At 40.2% G+C, this 20918-nt stretch overlaps 1 protein-coding gene across 2 annotated transcripts in view; it reads left to right on the top strand.

Annotated features, from left to right (window-relative positions):
• CEP83 (centrosomal protein 83) overlaps positions 1 to 20918 on the top strand; it is a 145756-nt gene that overhangs the window by 30528 nt on the left and 94310 nt on the right. Inside the window, exon 2 of one of the 2 annotated variants that reach the window (XM_055118536.1) lies at positions 3616 to 3664. The exons of the other annotated variant lie outside the window; for it this stretch is intronic. The gene's annotated coding sequence lies outside the window, so the exon portion shown is untranslated. The remainder of the gene's footprint in view (positions 1 to 3615; positions 3665 to 20918) is intronic. 2 annotated transcript variants of the gene reach the window in all.

The raw sequence follows: 20918 nt of genomic DNA, 5'->3' as shown, positions 1-20918 counted from the left end.
CTTGTAAATTTGTTATTAATGCACATGAATAAATAAATGTCAGTTTTGAATATTTGAATTCCAAAAATTTTAACTTGAGAAACTTGATTGGTAAAATTGAAAACTGCTATTGTAGACAAAAGAGTTTGATAAGAGAATTTTTATTGGTGTCATAGATTTTGTCAGTTTTGTAGAGCATGGATTTTAGTTTGACAGCAACCAATTATTTTGGTTTCAGTACACTTTTGAATATTTATTGCATAAACTTGTGTGGAAGAAAGTCAAATTTGAGGACATCATAGTTGTTTTCAGAAGTGGAGGCTTCAACATTGTTTAGTTATTTGGCGACTGCCTTTGAAATGGAAAGAAGTGGGAAAAATTCCCTGTCCCTCTTCAAGTGGACTTTGAGATGCCTTTTTTCCCTAGTGATATTTTTTCTCTGACTAACACATAATCTGTGTTGTGAAATAAGAAGTGAGCAGGAAGGCACACAATGAAAACCAATGCACTTATTCACAAATACTCTTATTAAAATTTTGGTGTCTAATTTGTGTATATGTAGCCATGTAAATATACCTTTATGAAAATACATATTACACTACATTGAGTGTTTTACTCTTTTGTTGCATCTTCTTGAAGGGTATTTCTAGTGCTTAGGGGCTGTCAAGGCTGTTCCTGGAAGTGCTGACCCCTTATATCTTTGATATATGTATGCGTCTGTGGAACTCTCTCATCAGTCAATGCATCACCCTAAAATTTTCCTGTTTCTGATTCTTTCCTATCTTCTACTACCTGCTCACCTTTCCTGATGGATAACTCATAAAGTGTACATAATTGATTTGCAAACTGTTCTTGACATCCTTACTTGTATGTTCTCTGATACTACATTATATGCATTTGGGAATGTAGATTCACACCACAGAAATTTTATGTTACTTTTCTGTCTTTTATCAAGCTTGCTGGAATAAAGAGCTATGGAAATGTCCAAAAATGGGGGCTGGAGCAATAACACAGCAGGTAGAGCGTTTGCCTTTCACGTGGCCAACCCGGGTTCGATTCCCAGCATCCCATATGGTCCCCTGAGCACCGCCAGAAGTAATTCCTGAGTGCAAAGCCAGGAGTAACCCCTGTGTATCGCCTGGTGTGAAGCAAAAAAAAAAAAAAAAAAAAAAAAAGAAAGAAAGAAACCTAAGAAATGTCCAAAAATGTAGAAGATTGTAATTTTCTTTGAGGAGCTTTGAGGAACTCATTTTATTTTTGAAGTATTGCTTTTTACATAGTTAATAAGACTATGGAAGGGAAAAATGCAGATGTGATAGGATATAGAAAAATGTTGTGAGCTAAATACATGGACAGCAAAAGGGCAGTTTCTATCCTTTGCTTATTATTTTAGAGTAACTACAATCTACGAAAATGTATGAGCAAAGTTTTGATAGCAAGAATAAGCAATGTGGGGGTCTGGAGAGAGTACAGCAGTAGGGCATTTGCCCTGTTTGTAGCCAATCCAGGTTCAGTACCCAGCATCACCTATAATCCTCTACACGCCTTTACGAATGATTTCTTAGCACAGAACCAGGAGTAGGCTTTGAGCAGGTGTAGCCCAATACCCAAAAAGCCAAAAAGTGGGTAAGAGAGATAGTAGAGGAGGTAAGCTTTTGCCTTGCCTACAGGGGACTCTCTTTACATCCCTGACACCACATGTGGTCCCCTGGGCACTGTCAGGAGTGATCTCTGAGCACAGAGCCATGAATAAGCCCAGAGCACTAAAGGGTGGACCCCAAAACAAAAAGAGTAAGCAATGTGTTGTGAGGGACTATAAAGCAAAAACTAATTGGCTTTACTCTAGGGGTCCTGTGGACAGCAAAATGAAATGCTTAGCATATGCAGGACTTGGACTTTTGCTGAAATTGTGTTTGATTCTATAAACAATGGAAAATATAACTGGTGAAAACAGTGTAGGAGAAAGATTATTTTGTAGTCTAGGTCAAGTTGTAGATGTTTGTAGACTAGGTCACGTTGAGGAAGGACCACACTCTAGAATATAAGGGAGACTTCTGTTAAAATAAGTCAAGAACAAAATACTTGATGTTTTCTCTAGAGAGTGATGGCATCAGAAATGGAGATTCATAAAATCAACAGAAAAAGAATGAGCTGCATTAATAATTTGTTTGTAAGAGGTGGGAGATGATGTGCAAAGAAACTAGAGGATGAGATAATTGCTTTTTTTTAAAAGAGGCAAAAAAATTGACATTAATGAATTTAATTCTTATGTTGAGCTTCAGTTGTAGAAAGGGGATCTGCAAGGAGAGTGGGAGTTTTGAGCTGGGAGTGAGGTTAGGAATGTGGGTGTAAATCTGAGTGACATTCAGATGGATATAATAAATGAAGCTGTGAGAGAGGCAGCTTGACTTTTAAAGAAGGAGCAACAGGCCAGATATTTCAGGAGTGAGTGGGAGAAAGGAAATAAGGAGAATGACGAGTCAGAGAGGTAGGTGATTATAGTATTGTAGGAACCAAGAGAGAGGACTATTTAAAAGAAATTCACAAGGTGGTTGTGTGCAACGGCATCATTAGCTTTTATGTTTTTTAGTATTTGGTTTATTAAACATGCTAAGTACTTGAGAGGTAATTACATATAATTCTAATTATTGGATTAATCAAGATTGAAATTTTTATGTGGTTTATTATATTTGATTGGTAAGAATGAGTTTTTTTAGTTTATCAACCATATGTCAATATTCTCATATAAAGAGATTGCCAGCATTTTAAGTTTTATTCCAAACTGCAAAAGTAATATTTTTGCATCATTTAAAACAACTAATACAAATAATTTTAGCTCAGGCAAAGGGTTTAGTATATTATGCTTGTAGTTTGTTATGTACTTTTGTCTTTTAATATTGTAATTTTTTGATTTATTTATTTTGGTTTTTGGGCCACTTCTGGCTGGACTCAGAAGGGTTACTCAGGGGTTACTTTCATTTGCTTTTTTGGGGGAAGAGGCACACCCGGTGATGCTCAGGGATTATTCCTAGCTCTGCACTCAAAATTACTCCTGGTGGTGCTCTGGGGACCATATGGGATGCCCTGGATGCCCCCTTGCTCAAGGAAAGTACTTTACCCACTGTACTATCATTCTGGCCCCTTAATATTGTGATTTGAAAAATGTTTCTTTTCCCTTATTTTTCCAAGTGCATTAATGCATGTATTCATCATACCCCACCACAACACTATGTACTCTTTTCTACATTCTAAATCAATCATATATCTGATGCAAAACTATTTCCCAAGATAACATAATTTAGAAAATCTTACCACAAGGTGTCATTGTAACCTATTTAAAGAAAATCCATACAAATAAGTGCAACACCACTTTCTACATTTCCTTGAATTTTTAGTCTATTTTTGTGTATTTTGTAATCATTTTTTCAGATATATGTATATCTCTTTTAAAGTAAAATATTAAATAACTCACATTCTTAATTCTTCATTTTTACAAAAACATATGTTTTCTACCCACAAATTTTTAAAGACTGTGTTGCTATAGAGATGATTGTTTGAAGGAAAGAATGAGGAGGAGTAACAGCAGGTGGACATTTAAAGAACAAAATGCTTATTTTATTCCATTTTTCCTGACAGTGCCAGCTTGAGTTTGCTCCTCTGCTGATGAAATTTCGAAGGGAGAAAGGTAGACATTTCAGGTATTTTATTGTGATAGTTGTTGCATTTACTGACATAATCTGCATAGGTCCCTGTGCTTTATAGTGTTTTAAATAGAGGACTGTAACCTTCGGAACATCCTTTCTTCTGCTTTAACAGGATTCAACGTCTTTTTTTTTTTTTTTTAAACCAACCTGATTTCTTTGTGTACTTCTTTAATTAGTGACATTAAAGTCACTAATTTTTCCTCCCTGAGAAGAGGATTTTTAATATGTAATAGCTGACCCTTGTTACTTCTGCCTGTCTCCAAATTTATTTTTAAGGCTCTCCCCTCTGACTGTTTTGCCGTCACTGTCATAGTTCAGGCCTTTATCATCACTTTTCTGGATTTAGACTCTCTTTTCCTATACTTTTGATCTCCTTTGTTGTTTTTCTCTTCTTCCTTTCTTCCTGCATCCTCCTCCCTATCTACTTGTTCACATCTTAGATTATTGTTTTCCTAAGTAGTAATATTCACCCCTACCCCCCACCAAGTTGGGAAATGTCATTGGAACAATTTAGGAGACCCATAACTACCGAGAGTATCCCCCCGAATGGCAGAGCCTGGCAAGCTACCTGTGGCGTATGTATTTGATATGCCAAAAACAGTAACAAGGGGCCGGAGCGATAGCACAGCGGGTAGGGCGTTTGCCTTGCACTCGGCCGACCCAGGTTCGATCCCCGGCATCCCATATGGTCCCCCAAGCACTGCCAGGAGCAATTCCTGAGTGCAAAGCCAGGAGTAACCCCTGAGCATCGCTGGGTGTGACCCAAAAAGCAAAAAAAAAATAAAAATAAAAACAGTAACAAGTCTCTCAATGGGGACGTTACTGGTGCCTGCTCGAGCAAATCTATGAGCAACGGGATGACAGTGACAGTGACTGATAGTAACTTTGGTTGCAGTTGGAAGGGCTTCTGTTCATTCACTTAGAGAAGGTAGATTTCTGGAACATGGGTTTGAGGGTGGGCCGGTGGGACACTGTGAATTTTTTTTTCCCTGAAAAGAAAATGGTAAGCTAAATAAGAAAACCTTTGCCTCACATTTTCCATTTTTTTTTCCCTGAAGTACCTATCTAATCCCACCCTGTATTCACCCTGTATTTACTCCCTAGCTTAGAAACTTTTCTATGGCACTCTTATATCCGGGCAAACGCCTGTCTTCTGCATCTTGCTTTCAAGGCCTTCCCTACTTCTGCCTGATGGTCTCCTACTTCATGCCATGCCAGTGTCGCAGTGTTCTTCCCAGCCATCTGCATGTTTCTATACTAGATGTTCCTCTCTCTCTTCTTTTTATTGGCTTTCATTCCTTTCATTGGCTCTCTCTGGGATCTTCCTTGAGTTAGGATCTTCTCTGGGTTAGGTCTCTCCCCAATGTACCCATACTACCTGTTGCAGTGTGCTGTGAATTTGACTGCCCTCTGACGTCCTGATGGATCTATCACATCTTCCAGAAGGGCAATGGAAAAGATTATCCATGACTTCTACTCAGATCTCTTCGGTAGCCACTCTACCTGTCCATGTACCAAATTCTGCAGGATGGATATGTCGTTCCCAGCTTTCTCCCTTCCAAAATCCGACACACCATTTCATTGGTAAAGAAGCATACAGGACCCAGTCCAGACAAGGTCAGACCTGAACACCTGAAGAATCTGCTGCCAGTACTCGTCAATACACTGGCCCTGCTCTTCATATGCTACCTGTCTGAATGCAAGGTTCTGTCCCAGTGGAAAACCAGCAGAACCCTTCTGTTGTACAAGAAGGGAGACATCCACGACATTGACAACTATCGCCCTATCTGCCTGTTGTCCGTTGTTTGCACGTTATTCACTTGAGTCATCCTGAATAGGATTGGCAGAACACTAGACGAAGGACAACCATGCGAGCAAGCCAGGTTCTGAAAAGGATTCAGCATGATTGATCATATCCACACAGTGACCAAGCTCATTGAGGCTTCACGAGAGTTCAAGATGTCGCTCTATCTAATGTTCATTGATTTAAAGAAGGCCTTTGATTCTGTTGAGACTGAAGCGGTCATCGAACCCCTAGCCAAATAGGTTATTCAAACTCAGTACATCAGAATCCTCTGTGAGCTGTATTACGGATTTGCCACCAGGATCTCACCATTCTACAAAGAAGTGATCATCTATGTGGAGAGGGGTTCAGCAGGGCAATACCATTTCACCATAACTCTTCAGTGCCACCCTCGAGAATGTCATGCAATGACTAGAATGGGAAGGAGTGGGAGTGAAGATAGATGGTTGGCAACTACACCACCTTCGCTTCGCTGATGATGAAACAGCCAAGTGGCATGAATGCTGGCTGACTTTGACCGTGAGTGTGGGAAAGGTCGGACTGTAGCTGAATCTCATGAAGACAATGTTCATAAGAAACAGACTAGTCCCTGATGTTCCATTTGCTCCCAACGGAACGAACATCTTCAAATGCAACAGTTATGTGTACCTTGGTCAAGAACTCAACATGACAAACGACCTGGCACATGAGCTATGCAGGAGGAAGAGAGCAGCGTGGAATGCCTTCAAGAGCATCGAAGAAGTTGTTAAGAGGATGAAGAACCTCTGGCTCTGGGCACATCTTTTCGACTGCACTAACATACGCCTCAGAGACCTTCGTCCTAGGAAAACAGGATAATTCTATTTGGAGCTAACCTCCTGGTACTTATCTCTACTATTATTGGGTGTTAGTCTCCTATTCTGTTATATAATTTTATATTCCACAGATGAGTGCAATCTTTCTATGTCTGTCTCTCTCTTTCTGACTAATTTCATTTAACTCATGGTGATTCACTAATAAAAAAAATAAATTAAAAAAAATTCTATTAGGGTCTTCCAAAGAAGAATTGAAAGAGCTATGCTTGGAATATCACATTTCACTCAAGTGAGAGAAGGAATCCAGAGTTCTGATTTCCATCGATGATCGAGAATCAGGGATGCTGTCTCGTTTGCCAAGGCATCGAAAATCAGATGGGCCGGACACGTAATGTGTTTTGGAGACAACCACTAGACTAGAGCTGTTTACCAACTGGATTCCATGGGATGTCAAAATACTGCCTGACTGCCCACCTACAAGGTGTTCAGACTTCTTTGTCAAGACCCTGAACGATGGGGCTGTAGTGATAGCACAGTGGCTAGGGCGTTTGCCTTGCACGAAGCGGACTCAGGTTTGATTCCCAACATCCCAAATGGTCCACTAAGCACCGCCAGGAGTAATTCCTGAGTGTAGAAGTGACCTCTGTGCATTGCCAGGTGTGACCCAAAAAGCAAAAATAAATAAATAAAGACCGTGAATGACAGGTTTGAGGCTCTTTGTGTTCCTGGAGTGAGCAGACACCATTGGGCTACACTAGCACGTGACAGGGACGAATGGAGACGTTACTGATACCTGTTCGTGCAAATTGATGAACAGTGGGATGACAAATGATACAAGTGAAGTGAATTTGTTTAGGTTTGAATTGGTAATAGATATAGTAGATGCACATGACAAATTATTTTTATTTTTAAATTTCATTTTTTAAAGTAGTTCACAATCTTTGATTCCACTTAATATTCGAACACCAATCCCACTACCATTATACCTTCCCACAACCATATTTTGGATGTTTCCATCCCAAACCTCAAAACCCGCCCCAAAGCAGAGCCAAAATAATTTATTTTGTATTATTAGTTATGAATAAACCACTGAAAATGCTTCAGAAAACTTTTCTTAGGGGATACTGTGAAGATTGATGTATTTCACCCAGGGGCCATTAAGTCCTTCTCTAAGAGATTACTAATATGTTGTTAAAGTTTGAGCCTTGTGTGCTTATGTATATCACTTGTTATCACTTGTCATCCTGTTGCTCAGTGATTTGTTCGATTGGGCGCCAGCAACATCTTCATTCTTCCCCGTCGCGTGCCAATGTAGCCCAAAGGCATTTGCTCCCTCCAGGAGCATAAAGGGCCTCAAACCGTTCATTCAGGGTCTTGATGAAGTCTGACCATCTCGTTGGTGGGCTGCCAGGCATTCTTTTGACGTCTTGTGGAATCCTGTGGGATCCTCTTTCAGAGACCTGAATAGCATTCTCATCCTGTTTTTGTAGGGCTGAGGTCTCTGAGGCATATGTTAGTGCAGGGAGAACAGTGGAGTCGATAGATGTGCCCGGAACCAGAGGTTCTTCTTCCTCTTAACAGCTTCTTCTATGTATCTGTATATATAAATATATATATATATATATATATATCTGTGAAAATATATTTCCCCCTAAGATTGGATGCCTTCTACTTTAAACCCCATCTAATGTAGTATACTACTTTTGGAATATGAGTGGTGTGAGGTATGAGATTTCACACAGCACACGGTCCAGAAATAGGTTTACTTGCGGGTGAGGCTCGGTCCAAGTGTGTGGAGAGCAGCCGTGAACATGATGGTGGTTTAGTTCTGGAGGACTTGGGCTGCCAAAGATGGGTCCCTTGGGGTGGGGAGGGACCTCACCCGTCCGTGTGTCCCTCCCCCCACCCCGCGGATGTGCCCGGAATGAAACATCCGGCGGCATGGCTATGACGTCGTTTTATGCTCTTTTTTGAGATACAAAGACAATGAATCTCTGGATTGTGGCTGCTGGGCAAACATTTCTTAAGGAACAGAAGATTTAATGGTATATTTTATCCTTTTCAGTTAGCAATTGTTGGTTAACATGTGTATTTTGCTAGCCAGGTAATTTCTTTTAGAGCAATGTTTTCTTTTTATTTCTATGTACGTGAATCTAAAAAAGTAGCCAGCATATAATAGGCACTTAGAAAATGTCCATGGTGCTTTGAATAGGGGTAGGCCCTTCTGGTTAAGAGGTCTCTTTGACTTGATAGCCTGTATATTTCTCCATTTCTGTCAAGGCCTCTTAGTGTAAGTGGATCACTCAGTAAATACTGTATAATAGTATTATACTTGATAAATGCTGGCCATATTCCTTCTTTAAAAAAAAATACATGGTTTAAAATAATTAACCTATATGTATTGAGGATGAAGTTTACTTACCATTTTGGCTTGGAAAAGAACTACTTTTTTTTTCTGATAGATTCTCAAAGATAAAATAGAGATAGAGAATGCTTCTGCTATAGTAGAAATACCATTTGAATTCATCAATTTTGTTTAACTTTTAACACTAAGCCATAAATCTCACTGAAATAAAATTAGGATTTATTCAAAAAACAAAATTTCCAGGATAAGTTGTTAGATCAGCTACTGAGAATATCCCACCCACACGGCAGAGCCTGTAAGCTACCTGTGGCTAATTTGATATGCCAAAAACAGTAACAAGTCTCACAATGGAGACGTTACTGGTGCCCACTCGAGCAACTTGATGAACGATGGGATGACAGTAATACAGTACTGTAAGTTGTTAGATCAGTAGACAACCTTTATTTTGTGATAGGAACCATACAGTAGCCTCTTCTATTTTAGGAGAAAGAGGAGACTGAACATAAAAACTTTTAACTCACACAGAGGTATTAAGTGTACAAAGTTTTTTTGGAAAGCTCTCATGTTATATGTATTAGAGTCTACATTACGAAACATGAAAATGAACTTGTATGGTTTGAGTATGAGTCATCTTTGTCTTTTAGATCACAACTTTTCAGAGATGTCTGTAATTTATTTCTCAGTAGTTGAAGTTGACTGGTTACTTACTATATCCTGCTTTCCAGAATTCTTTTGTGAGAATTAAACTGTGCGGAGGCAGGCAGTGCAATTATAAGAATAGAAAAACATTTTAATTCAGAGTGCTTAGTAGTTGATTGCTAACCACTCTAATGCATGTCTTCTTCCCTTCCTCTTTCCTTTGCCCTCCTAAATCACAATTACTGGGGTCTGGCACCTTCCCAGGGCTTTGAAGTGTCTGCTTCCAGCTGCACTTCAGGTTCTGGCATGGTGTCAAGTTGTGACATTTTTTTTGTGTGTGCAAGACTCCCTGAGATGGCCATCCAAGGATTGTTTGGGTGACTAGTATACGATTCTCTCTGGATTTTAGAGAAATTTTCTAATGTTTTTAAGTGAAGTAATGCTTGACTTAGAGTCTCTCTAGACTTTTAATGTTGTTTTTAAAAAACATTCACTTTGGGGGCATGTAGTATTTAAAGCATTGTTTTGAAATGTTCAAAGGCATAGCATGTGCTTTTTAATGGAATGTGTTTTGGAAGCTTTCCATGAGCATAAGCAGCTGTGCTTTTAGAATTTTTGAATTGCCATCTTTCTGGACAGACCTTGTACTGTTGCTTAAGAAATACAGCTCTTGTGCAAAGGAGAATGTCATAGAGAAAATGTCTGCAGAGCTGGGACTGGACTGTCAACAGAAGTGGTAGAAAAGACTTTTGAGTATAGTGAGATGAAATAGTCACTAAGAGGGAATGATAAAATATTTGAAAAAGAGTTGTAATGAGTATTAAAAAAAAAACACCAAGACCAAAAAAGCTATCTCTCTCTGGCCTTTCAAGGGCCAGAGAGAGATAGCTCAACAATTGAGCATGTTCTTTTCATATGGGATGTCTGAGTTTATTCCACAGCACTTGATGGTTCACCCAAGCCTCACTGGGAATGAGCCCAAAGCACAGAGCCAGTAGTAGACCCTGTACATGCTGAAAAACCATAGCTCAAAAATCAAACAAAACTAAAACAATAGCCCCTGAGCATTGCTGAAAAGCCATAGCTTCAATCTAGACCCCCCAAAACAATTCACAGATTGTTTTCTTCTGACAAGCTCTCACTGATTAATAAGTTGAATAAAATCATGTTTCACATTTTTTTCTTTGTACAGAGTAAACTACGCACCTATTTATTTTTGTTCTTCTTAAGAAGTTTTATTATTTTTTAATTGAATTGCCTTTAGATACAGAGTGACATGTTGTTAATGATTGGGTTTCAGTCATATTGTGTTCCAACACTCTTCCCTTCACCAGTATACATTTCCTACCACTTATTAATAGGGATACTCCCAGTGATGATCACGGGCTATCAAAGCAATACTTGGCTATGCTCAGGGTATCAGGCAGTGCAAGGGATAGAAGGATAGAACTCAGGTTCTGGCATGTAAAGCCATATCCCTGTCTTTGTATTTAATTTTTTGCAGGTGAAAGTGGCTACCTGGCATGCTTGGGGACTGTTCGCAGTATGGGGCGTGGGAGTCACTTTTTAAAAAAATTTAATTTTTTTAATTGAATCAATGTGAGATATAGGTGCAAAGCTCTCATGATTGAGTTTCAGTTATACAGTGATTGAACACCCATCCCTCCACTAATATGCACTTTTCCACCACCAGTGTCCCCTGTATGGAAGAACTCTTGACAGTTCTCAAGGTATTATGTAATGCCAGAGATCAAACCCAAGACCCACATGTAAATTATGTGTTATATAGCTCTTTGATCCATCTCCCCATCCCTGTATTACTGTATCACTGTCATCCCATTTGCTCATTGATTTGCTCAAGTGGGCACCAGCAACGTCTCCATTGTGAAACTTTTTGTTACTGTTTTTGGCATATCGAGTATGGCACGGGTAGCTTGCCAGGCTCTGCTGTGGGGGCAACATACTCTTTCTTGGTAGCTTGCCGGACTCTGCCGTGTGGGTGAGATACTCTTGGTAGCTTGCTGGGCTCTTTGAGGGGGTGGAGGAATTGAACCCGGCTTGGCCATGTGCAAGGCAAATGCTCTACCTGCTGTGCTATCGCTTTAGCCCATTCCTGTATCACTGTCATCCCGTTGCTCATCGATTTGTTCGAGCAGACACTAGTAACGTCTCTCATTGTGAGACTTATTGTTACTGTTTTTGGCATATCCAGTACACCATGGGTAGCTTGCCAGGCTCTGCCCTGCGGGCTTGATACTCTTGGTAGCTTGCCGGGCTCTCTCAGAGAGCAGAGGAATTGAACATGGGTTGGCCACGTGAAAGGCGAACACCCTACCGCTGTGCTATCGCTCCCTGTATATAACTTAAAAAAATATTTTCTTTTTGCATCACCATGAGATACACAGTTACAGAGTTATTTATAATTGAGTTTCAGTCATACAATGTTCCATACTGATCTCTTCACCAATGTGTGTTTCCTGCCACCAAGTTTCCCAGGATGCTCTCATCCTATGTCTGTCCCTCTCCCTCTGACTCATTTAGGAGTGTGAGTTCTTCCTGATGTACAGATCCCTTGATCATTAAGAAATGATCTTCACTGTCTCTTATAACCTTTTTTTAGCCTGAAGTCTACTTCTTCTGATACTAGTATGGTCACCCTTGCCTTTAAAAAAAATTTTTTTTTTTAAATTGAATCACTGTGAGATACAGTTACAAAGGTTTCATGTTTGAGTTTCAGTCATATGATGATCGAATGCCTATCCCTCCACCAGTGCACATTTTCCACCAGCAATCTCCCCAGTTACCCCCCCCCCCACCAATCCCATCCTCCCCCTGCTTCTATGGTAGACAATTTCCCTCATACTCTCTACTTTTGGGCTTTATGGTTTGCAGTACAGATACCGAGAAGCTATCACATTTGGTCCTTTTTCTTTCTTTCTTTCTTCTTCTTCTTTTTCTTTTCTTTTCTTTTTTTTCTTTTTGCTTTTTGGGTCACACTGGCAATGCACAGCGGTTACTCCTGGCTTTGCACTCAGGAATTACCCCTGGCAGTGCTCAGAGGACCATATGGGATGCTGGGAATCGAACCCGGGTCAGCCTCTTGCAAGGCAAATGCCCTACCTGCTGTGCTATCACTCCAGCCCCACTTTTGGTCCTTTTTCTACTTTCAGCACACTTCTCCCATCCTGAACCATCCCTTCAACCATCATTGACTTAGTGATCCCTTCTCTATTCCAGCTGCTTTCTCCCCTGGCTCATGAGGCAAGCTTCCAACCATGGATCGATATTCCTGGCCTTTGTTGGGTGTCAGTCTCATGTTATTTTATATTCCACGAATGAGTGCAGTCCTTCTATGTCTGTCCCTCTCTTTCTGACTCATTTCACTTAGCATGATACTCTCCATATCGATCCTCTTATAAGCAAATTTTATGACTTTATCTTTCCTAACAACTGTATAAAATTCCATTGTATAGATGTACCAGTTTCTTTAACCAGTCATCTGTTCTCAGGCACTCAGGTTGTTTCCAGATTATGGCTATTGTGAACAGTGCTACAATCAACATACAGGTGCAGATGTCATTTCTACTGTGCTTTTTTGCGACCCCCACCTTTTTTGAGGGGGTTGTTTGCTTGAAGAACTACCTTTGACTTTCAACCATTGACTTTAAGTCTGTGTTTGCTCTACTGTTCAAATGTACTTCTTGCATGCAGTAGAATGTTGGGTTCAATTTTCTAATCTATCCTGCCACTCATTGTCTTTTAATTGGTGCATTTAGGCCATTAATATTGAGAGAGTTATTTTCATAGATTTTCCTGCCATCTGTAGGGTTTTGGCTTGTTTGTGGAATACCTCTTTCTTAAAGTAGTCCATTTAGCTCTTGTACTGATGGTTTTGAGTCTATGAAGTTCTCTAGTTGCTTATCTGTGAAGTTGTATATTTTCTTTCGAATCTGAATGAGAGTCTAGCTGAGTAAAGTATTCTTGGTGAGGAGTTCATTTCATGGATATTTTTCACTGTATCTCGCTACTGTCTTTGGACTGGAAGATTTTGTTTGATAAATCTGCAATGAGTCTTAAGGACACTTCTTTATATATGATTTTCTTCTTTGATCTTGCTGCTCTCAGTATTTTATCTCTATCTGTGGTTTTCATCATTCTGATTAGGATGTGTCTTGGGGTATTTTTATTTGGATTTCTTTTAGCTTGTACTCTTCAGGTCTCTTCGATCTGGATGTATGCACTCTTCAGCTTCTTCTGAGCAATGAACTTCTCAGCAATCATTTCTTTGACTATTGCTTCTTCATTAGGGTTGTCTTCCTGCCCCTCTGGAACCTTGATCATTCTTACTTTGTTTCTCTTGAATTCATCCTTAAGTTCTCTTGTTGATAGTTGGTTTACTTTGAGACTTTCTCTCCATATTCTGCTGTTGTCTGGAGATTTTTCTGCACCTCTCCTTGGAGCTCACTGGTTCTGTCCTTAGCAGCTGTTATTCTGTTGTTGAGGCCTTCCTGTAAGTTTTTCATTTCAACTACCAAATTTTTCAGATTTATCATTTGTTTGTAGTTTCCTCGTTTCTGCTTTTCTGTCCTCTTGTGTTTTATTGGTGGTCTGTTCCATTCTTTCTTTTTTATTTTTAATTTATTTTATTGAATCACCATGTGGAAAGTCACAAAGTTCTCAGGCTTATGTCTCAGTTATACAATGCTCAAACACCCATCCTTTCACCAGTGCCCGTATTCCATCACCAAAAAAAAAATAAAACCCAGTATACCTCCTACCCCCCACCCCCAACCCTCCACCCCCTTCCATAACTGATAAATTTCACTTCCTTTTCTCTTTACCTTGATTACATTCCATATTTCAACACAAAACTCACTACTGTTGTTGGGGTTTCAACACAGAACTCACTATTCTTGTTGGAGTTTATCCCCCAAGAATATGGCCCTATTGACAAGGAAACATTTGATAATTAGTTTTCCACTGATGAGAATGAAGAGATATAAAGTTTCCAGGCCGTGGTAGTGGCCACGCAGTTTAGGATTTCTGTATTTTACTAATTAAGTCCAGGGAGATTTAAGTTGGAAATTGAATCATTTTCCTTCCTGAAGCAGCATTGGGCAAAAGCTTAGTTCACAGTCTGGAGACATGGCTGCAAGCACTCGCTGGGACCCCAAGTAATATAGCTGTCTCTGGATCCTGGTCGTTCAGCAGCAAAGCGGCTGTGCAAAGGCATGGCCACCCGGGTCGAATCTCGGTGGAGCTCGAGCCGGCACCGGCCCCGGCCCGAGACTGCCCAAGCGTCCCTTTTGCCCCACGCCAGCTAATGGGGGAAATATCCTTCTTCCTTGGTTTTTCTTCCCTCCGGGAGGAAGTGGCATGGTGTCCGCTGTATTTTGGAACTTTTAAACAGATATGAACTTGGTGGCGCAGGGGAAAAAAATGTGTTTTGAACTTGAAACAGCGGAACGCTTGGGCAGTCTCAGGCCGGGGCCGGTGCCGGCTCGAGCTCCACCGAGATTCGACCCGGGTGGCCATGCCTTTGCACAGCCGCTTTGCTGCTGAACGACCAGGATCCAGAGACAGCTATATTACTTGGGGTCCCAGCAAGTGCTTGCAGCCATGTCTCCAGACTGTGAACTAAGCTTCTGCCCCATGCCATTGTTTCTTTAAGCCTCTTACGTATCCTCCACAATTCCTCTCTAAATTACTTATCAGAGAGGTTATATAGTTTGTTATTACTGGTTGAGTCTCTAGAGCTTTGCTCACTGTGTGTGGTAGGGTTCCGCGTTGCTTTCCCATTGTGATGCTTGCATTTGGAGGTGTTTCTTGTGAGTTTTTGTATGACTAGGTGACTGGTGTTAGACTAGTCTTACTTGTTAGACTAGTCACTACACTGTTTATGGTGAGTTACAAAGAGGTGAAGAAAAGGGTAACAGCCATGGAGAACAGTCTAGTGGTCTCATTCTTTTGGAGCATGGATACTCCTCACCTGGGCAGGCAAAATGGACATCCTGAGTACCAATCTGGCCCCTGAAGTAGGCTGATACTGCTGAGCTTGCCTCAAAGACCTGGGTGGGGCCAAATGGGGTGGTTGGTTCCTTTGCCTTCTTGTTCCACTTCAGTGGCAGGGGATAATCCTGACCTGGGGCAGGGGACCAACAAGATGGTGATTCTAATTACCAAGCTGACCCCTGTTGCTGGTTGCTGTACCCCACTTCCTCTGTCCTATACAAATCTTCCCCTTTGGCGGGCACAAAAGAAAGGTTCCAGGTTTTGTCTTTGGCACAGCATGGTCTGATGATTCTGCTGGGTTTAGTCCTGGTGCCACCTGGCTTCCCCTGTCAAGTAGATCATAGGGCATTGAACCTCTTTTTTTTTTTAATTTTTTAATTTTTATTAAATCACCATGTGGAAAGTTACAAAGTTCTCAGGTTTATATGTCAGTTATACAATATTCAAACACCCATCCCTTCACCAGTGCCCATATTCCACCACCAGAAACCCCAGTAAACCCCCCGCCCCCACCCCCTACCCCCTACTGTATAACTAATGAATTTCACTTCATTTTTTCTTTACCTTGATTACATTCCATAATTCAACACAAAACTCACTATAGTTGTTGGAGTTTCCAACCAAGAGAGACAGACCTACTACATTTGATAATTAGTTTTTCATTGCTGGAAATGAAGAGATATGTAGCCCCACTGCTACAAGTACATAACTCTCTTCTCTTTTTTTTTTCCTTTTTCCTTTTCCCTTTTTTTTTTCTTTTTCCCCCTCATCCCCCTTCCTGCGCCTCATAGTATGGTGTACGCCACGCCGAGTCGGCCAGCGTGGGGCTTTTGCTTAGTTCACAGTCCAGAGGTGGCTGCTACATTAATAACCTTCAATATTTCAACAAAAACTTACTGTTATTATTTGGAGTTTCCCCCCCAAGTCAGACCTGTTCAAATGGAACCATTTCACATTGCTGACAATTGTACATGTTAAGTCGCGCAGACGCTGCCGCTTCCGTGCAGTTTTGGATTTCTGTATAAAGTCCAGGGAAAATTCTGCCAGAAATTACATAGCCAAGCTCACAGTCCCAGTGCATTGCTGTAAGAAGTCTCTGGAATCAAAGTCTTTAGGCGCAGAGGGTCCGATTCGCGCTCAGCGGCTCGGATTTATCTGGGCCGAGGGCGTGCCGGTTACGGCCCCTTCCCATGAGTTCCTGGGAGCCCCAAAAGTAAAAACCGAATACCTGTGGGTTTGGAGTCACAGAAGATGGCACCTGCCACATGGGTGCCGCCGGCCCGCCGCTTTCCGTGCAGGAAGACAGGGTAGGGAGGAAAAAAAATCCACCCCCGGCAGCACAGAGTTGTAGCCCAGTTCGGTGTCCCAGTGCATCGCTATCGGATGCTGCGCTGGATGCCCGAATGTGTTACATCTCTGGAATCAAAGTCTTTAGGCGCAGAGGGTCCCCATAGGGCATTGAACCTCTTGCATAACAAGACCAGGTATCAGTAGGAAGGCCCCTGGCACCTCTGAGCACTGCTTGAAAAGCCTACACAACACACACACACATACACACACACACACACACACACACACACACACACTTTCCCCCCCCCCCCCGAAAAAAAGAAAAGAAAAAGTAAAAAAAAAATTTAAAATTGCATTATAAGTTTACTGGTAAACTGTACAATTGAAACAATTTAATTTATTTTATTGTTTGGATGCCAAATACATATTTAGATGTTCTGTGAGTAATTGTAGCACTGTCATAGCACTGTTGTCCTGTTGTTCATTGATTTCTTGTTACTGTTTTTGGCATATAGAATATGCCATGGGTAGCTTGCCAGGCTCAGCCGTGTGGGCGGGATACTCTCGGTAGCTTGTCGGGCTCTCCGAGAGGGATGGAGGAATCAAACCTGGTGGGCCGTGTGCAAGGCAAATGCCCTACCCACTGTGCTATCGCTCCAGTCCTGTGAGTAATTACTACGAGTATATTGACTACTGAAATCTGAAAAGCCTAATCTTGAGTGGAATTTAAAATTACAAAACCATTTTAAGATTGAGTTTACCATTTGAATAATAGACTGAAGAGAAAGCAGGTAAGTTAGTTGCCTATCTCTGTTGTAGTAAATTACCAATACCAAGTGCCTTAAAGCAATATGAATTTATTCTCTTATGATGTTAAACCAGAATCTAAAATGAAGTTTCATGCTCCCTCCAAAGGCTCTTGAGGGAATTCTTTCCTTGCATCTCCAACCTTCCGATAGTCCCAGGAATTCCTTGGCATCTTTTTAATTTCTGCCTTCTTGGTAACCTTGTTTTGTTAGTCTTAAAGCTTCTGCCTCTCAGTTACGAAGATGTCTTTGTTTGCATTTACTGCCCACTGATTTATCCAGGATGTCTCTTTTTAAGAGCTTTAACTTAATCACCTCTTTGGACATTATACTCATTGTAATAGCCTGCAATTGATATAGTTATTATCATAGACAATAGGAAGTGGTGTATTATTTTGGAGCGTCAGTAGCAATCAGCCTCACTATATTCTAGTAGCTTCAGTTACTAAATATAGAAAAGAAAAGTTAATTGGGGCTAAAATAGTAGAATGATGAACATAGGGTCAGAGATACAGTCTGGAGGTTAAGGTGCTTGCCTTGTATGCTTCTGAATCTACTGCCATCCCAGTATGGAACTAGTGAACCTAGTGCATCCTGCATACGGTTTCTTGAGCACCACCAGAAATGATCTCTGAGCACTTCCAGCTGTGGCCCCAACCTCTCTCATCCCATATAAGTGCTGAACATATTAATTAAATATTTTTGAGCAAATATGTGCTTTTTTTCCTTATAAATTTTGGGGTTATAAAAATGAAGGTTTCTTGCCTTAAAGGAAGTTAACCACTTGGTATGTTACATTGTTAAAACCCAAGATATAAGATAGAATAATTTCCTCTGTGTGTTTGGGATAATTAGAAAGGACCTGTGGAAGAAGTATTAGCAGGTTTTGAAGTTTGACTAAGAATTAATTAGTTCAGAGTGCAGAGGATTGGAAAAAGCTTTCTGGTTCAATGATTAAATATTTGCAAAGACGTGGAAGTAGAAAATAGAATTAGTATATACTCAGGAAACTATCAGTAGTAATCACTGCACTGGATACATTTTAGATTTTTGTATTATACACATAGCTACCAGTTAAAGAGTAAACATTTATTGTCATCATTCTTAAAAACAAAGATCTTTTCCTAGATCAAAGGAAATTTCTGATGGCTATTAAATATATGAAATGCATTCTACTTTAGAGAAATGTAAATTTTGATCTCAGTGAACTATCACTTCACATCCCCTAGAATGACTAAAATTAAAGAATGCATTAAAGTAATTGAACAGGGAATTGTTCAGACTGACATTAACTAATCCTTGGTAACTGTCTTTAAAAACATCAAAGTACGGGGGCCAGAGTGATAGTTCAATGGGTAGAACATTTGCCTTGCATCCCTGGCATCCCATATAGTTCCCTGTGCAATGCCAGGAAGTAATTCCTGAGTGTAGGGCCAGGAGTAACCCCTGAGCATCTCTGAGTATGACTCACCATCCCCCCCAAAAAACAACCATCCCACTAAAGCCTCTAAAATCTTTGTCATGTCACATAATAAATATTTTTTTTCTTTTTTTTAAAAAAAATTTATTATTGAGTCACCGTGTGGAAAGTTACAAAGTTTTCAGGTTTAAGTCTCAGTTATACAATGCACGAACACCCATCCCTTCACCAGTGCACATATTCACCACCAAGAATCACAGTATAGCTTCACCCCACACCCCCATACCCCTAGCGCCCCCACGCCCCTAGCCCCCCTCAGCTCCCCCCGCCTGTGTAACTAATAAATTTCACTTTACTTTCACTTTGATTGCATTCAATATTTCAACAAAACTCACTATTATTGTTTGGAGAGTCTCTCCCCTAAAGTCAGACCTGCTGAAAAGGAAGCATTAGATAATTTGTTTTCCATTGCTGAGAATGAAAAGGTATGAGGTTGAGTGACCGCACTTAGTGGCCTCACGGTTTTGGGTTTCTGTATTTTAGTATTTTAGTAACTAAGTCCAGAGAGATATCTGCCAGAAGTTACATCATTGCCAACTTGTACTTCTCAGTTACATTATATTCCACATATGAGTGCAATCTTTCTATGTCTGTCTCTTTCTTTCTGACTCATTTCACTCAACATGATACTTTCCATGTTGATCCATTTATATGCAAATTTCATGACTTCATGTTTTCTGACAGCTACATAGTATTCCATTGTGTAGATGTACCAAAGTTTCTTTAACCAGTCATCTGTTTTGGGGCACTGTGTTTTTTTCCAGATTCTGGCTATTGTAAACAGTGCTGCAATGAACATAGAAATGCAGATGCCATCTCTACTATACCTTTTTGCCTCTCCGGGATATATTTCCAGGAGTGGTATTGCTGGGTCAAATGGAAGCTCAATTTCTAATTTTTTGAGAATCGTCCATATTGTTTTCCAAAAGGGCTGAACCAGTCGGCATTCCCACCAGCAGTGAAGAAGAGTCCCTTTCTCCCCACATCCACGCCAACACCGGTTGCTTTTGTTTTTTGGGATGTGGGCCAGTCTCTGTGGTGTGAGATATCTCATGGTTGTTTTGATCTGCATCTCGCTGATTAGTGATGTTGAACATTTTCTCATGTGCCTCTGAGCCATTCGAATTTCTTCTTTGGGAAAGTTTCTGTTCATTTCATCACCCCATTTTTTGATCGGGTTGGCAGTTTTCTTCTTGTGGAGTTCAACTAGTGCATTGTATATCCTTGTTATCAACCCTTCATAATAAATATTTTTAAAATTTACTTTTTATTGAGATTCTGTAATTTGCAAGTTATTAATAGTGTTTTTATGTACATAATTCCAACACCACACTCATCACTAGTGTATTCCTTCCCTTTTCCAATATTATTGTTTTAATATTGCAAATGTCAGACATCAACACATTTTACACATCCATCTTATACAATGTTATACATCAGTTTATCTCAGTAAAATTAAATTTATAAAAATGAAAAGAACTAAAACCTAAGCCAGATTCAGTACGCTCTAATTTGAGAAAATTAAAGAATAGCCAATGTGAATTCACCAAATTTCCCCTAATAAGGCAAATTCTGAAGTTATAGAAATCAAGTAATTTTCTTGATGTGCTTCCATATCTTTTGCATAAAAATCTTTCCACTTCTGTTGGTGGATTGCTCCTAACCTCTCAGTTTAGCACTACTTAGCTGGAATCACTGTATGCTTAGATAAAGCCTTGGAAATTTTTTATATGCCTCCCTCCTTTTGTATTTTGACAAATACAAATTTGACAATACCAGATGTTGGCAGAATTGCGGTACAAACAATTCTCATGTTGCAGGATAAAAATAAAAATGATAGAACCACTTTGGCTAAACATTTGTCAGTTTTTTGCAAAGGTAGACATATACTATCTGATCCAGCAATTTCACTCTTAAATATTTAGCCCTCTCTTATACTGAAAACATGTTTACAAAGACTCATCTACGTGTATTTATAGAAGTTGTATTAGTAATTAATATTCATAATCAGAAACAGCCCTCATGTCCCTCAGAATGAGAAAGGA

The sequence above is a fragment of the Sorex araneus genome, chromosome 10 (assembly GCF_027595985.1).
Source record: "Sorex araneus isolate mSorAra2 chromosome 10, mSorAra2.pri, whole genome shotgun sequence".
NCBI classification, from domain to species: domain Eukaryota; kingdom Metazoa; phylum Chordata; class Mammalia; order Eulipotyphla; family Soricidae; genus Sorex; species Sorex araneus.
The sequence above is the reverse complement of the archived record's forward strand: the minus strand, read 5'-3'. Positions and strand labels throughout refer to the sequence as shown.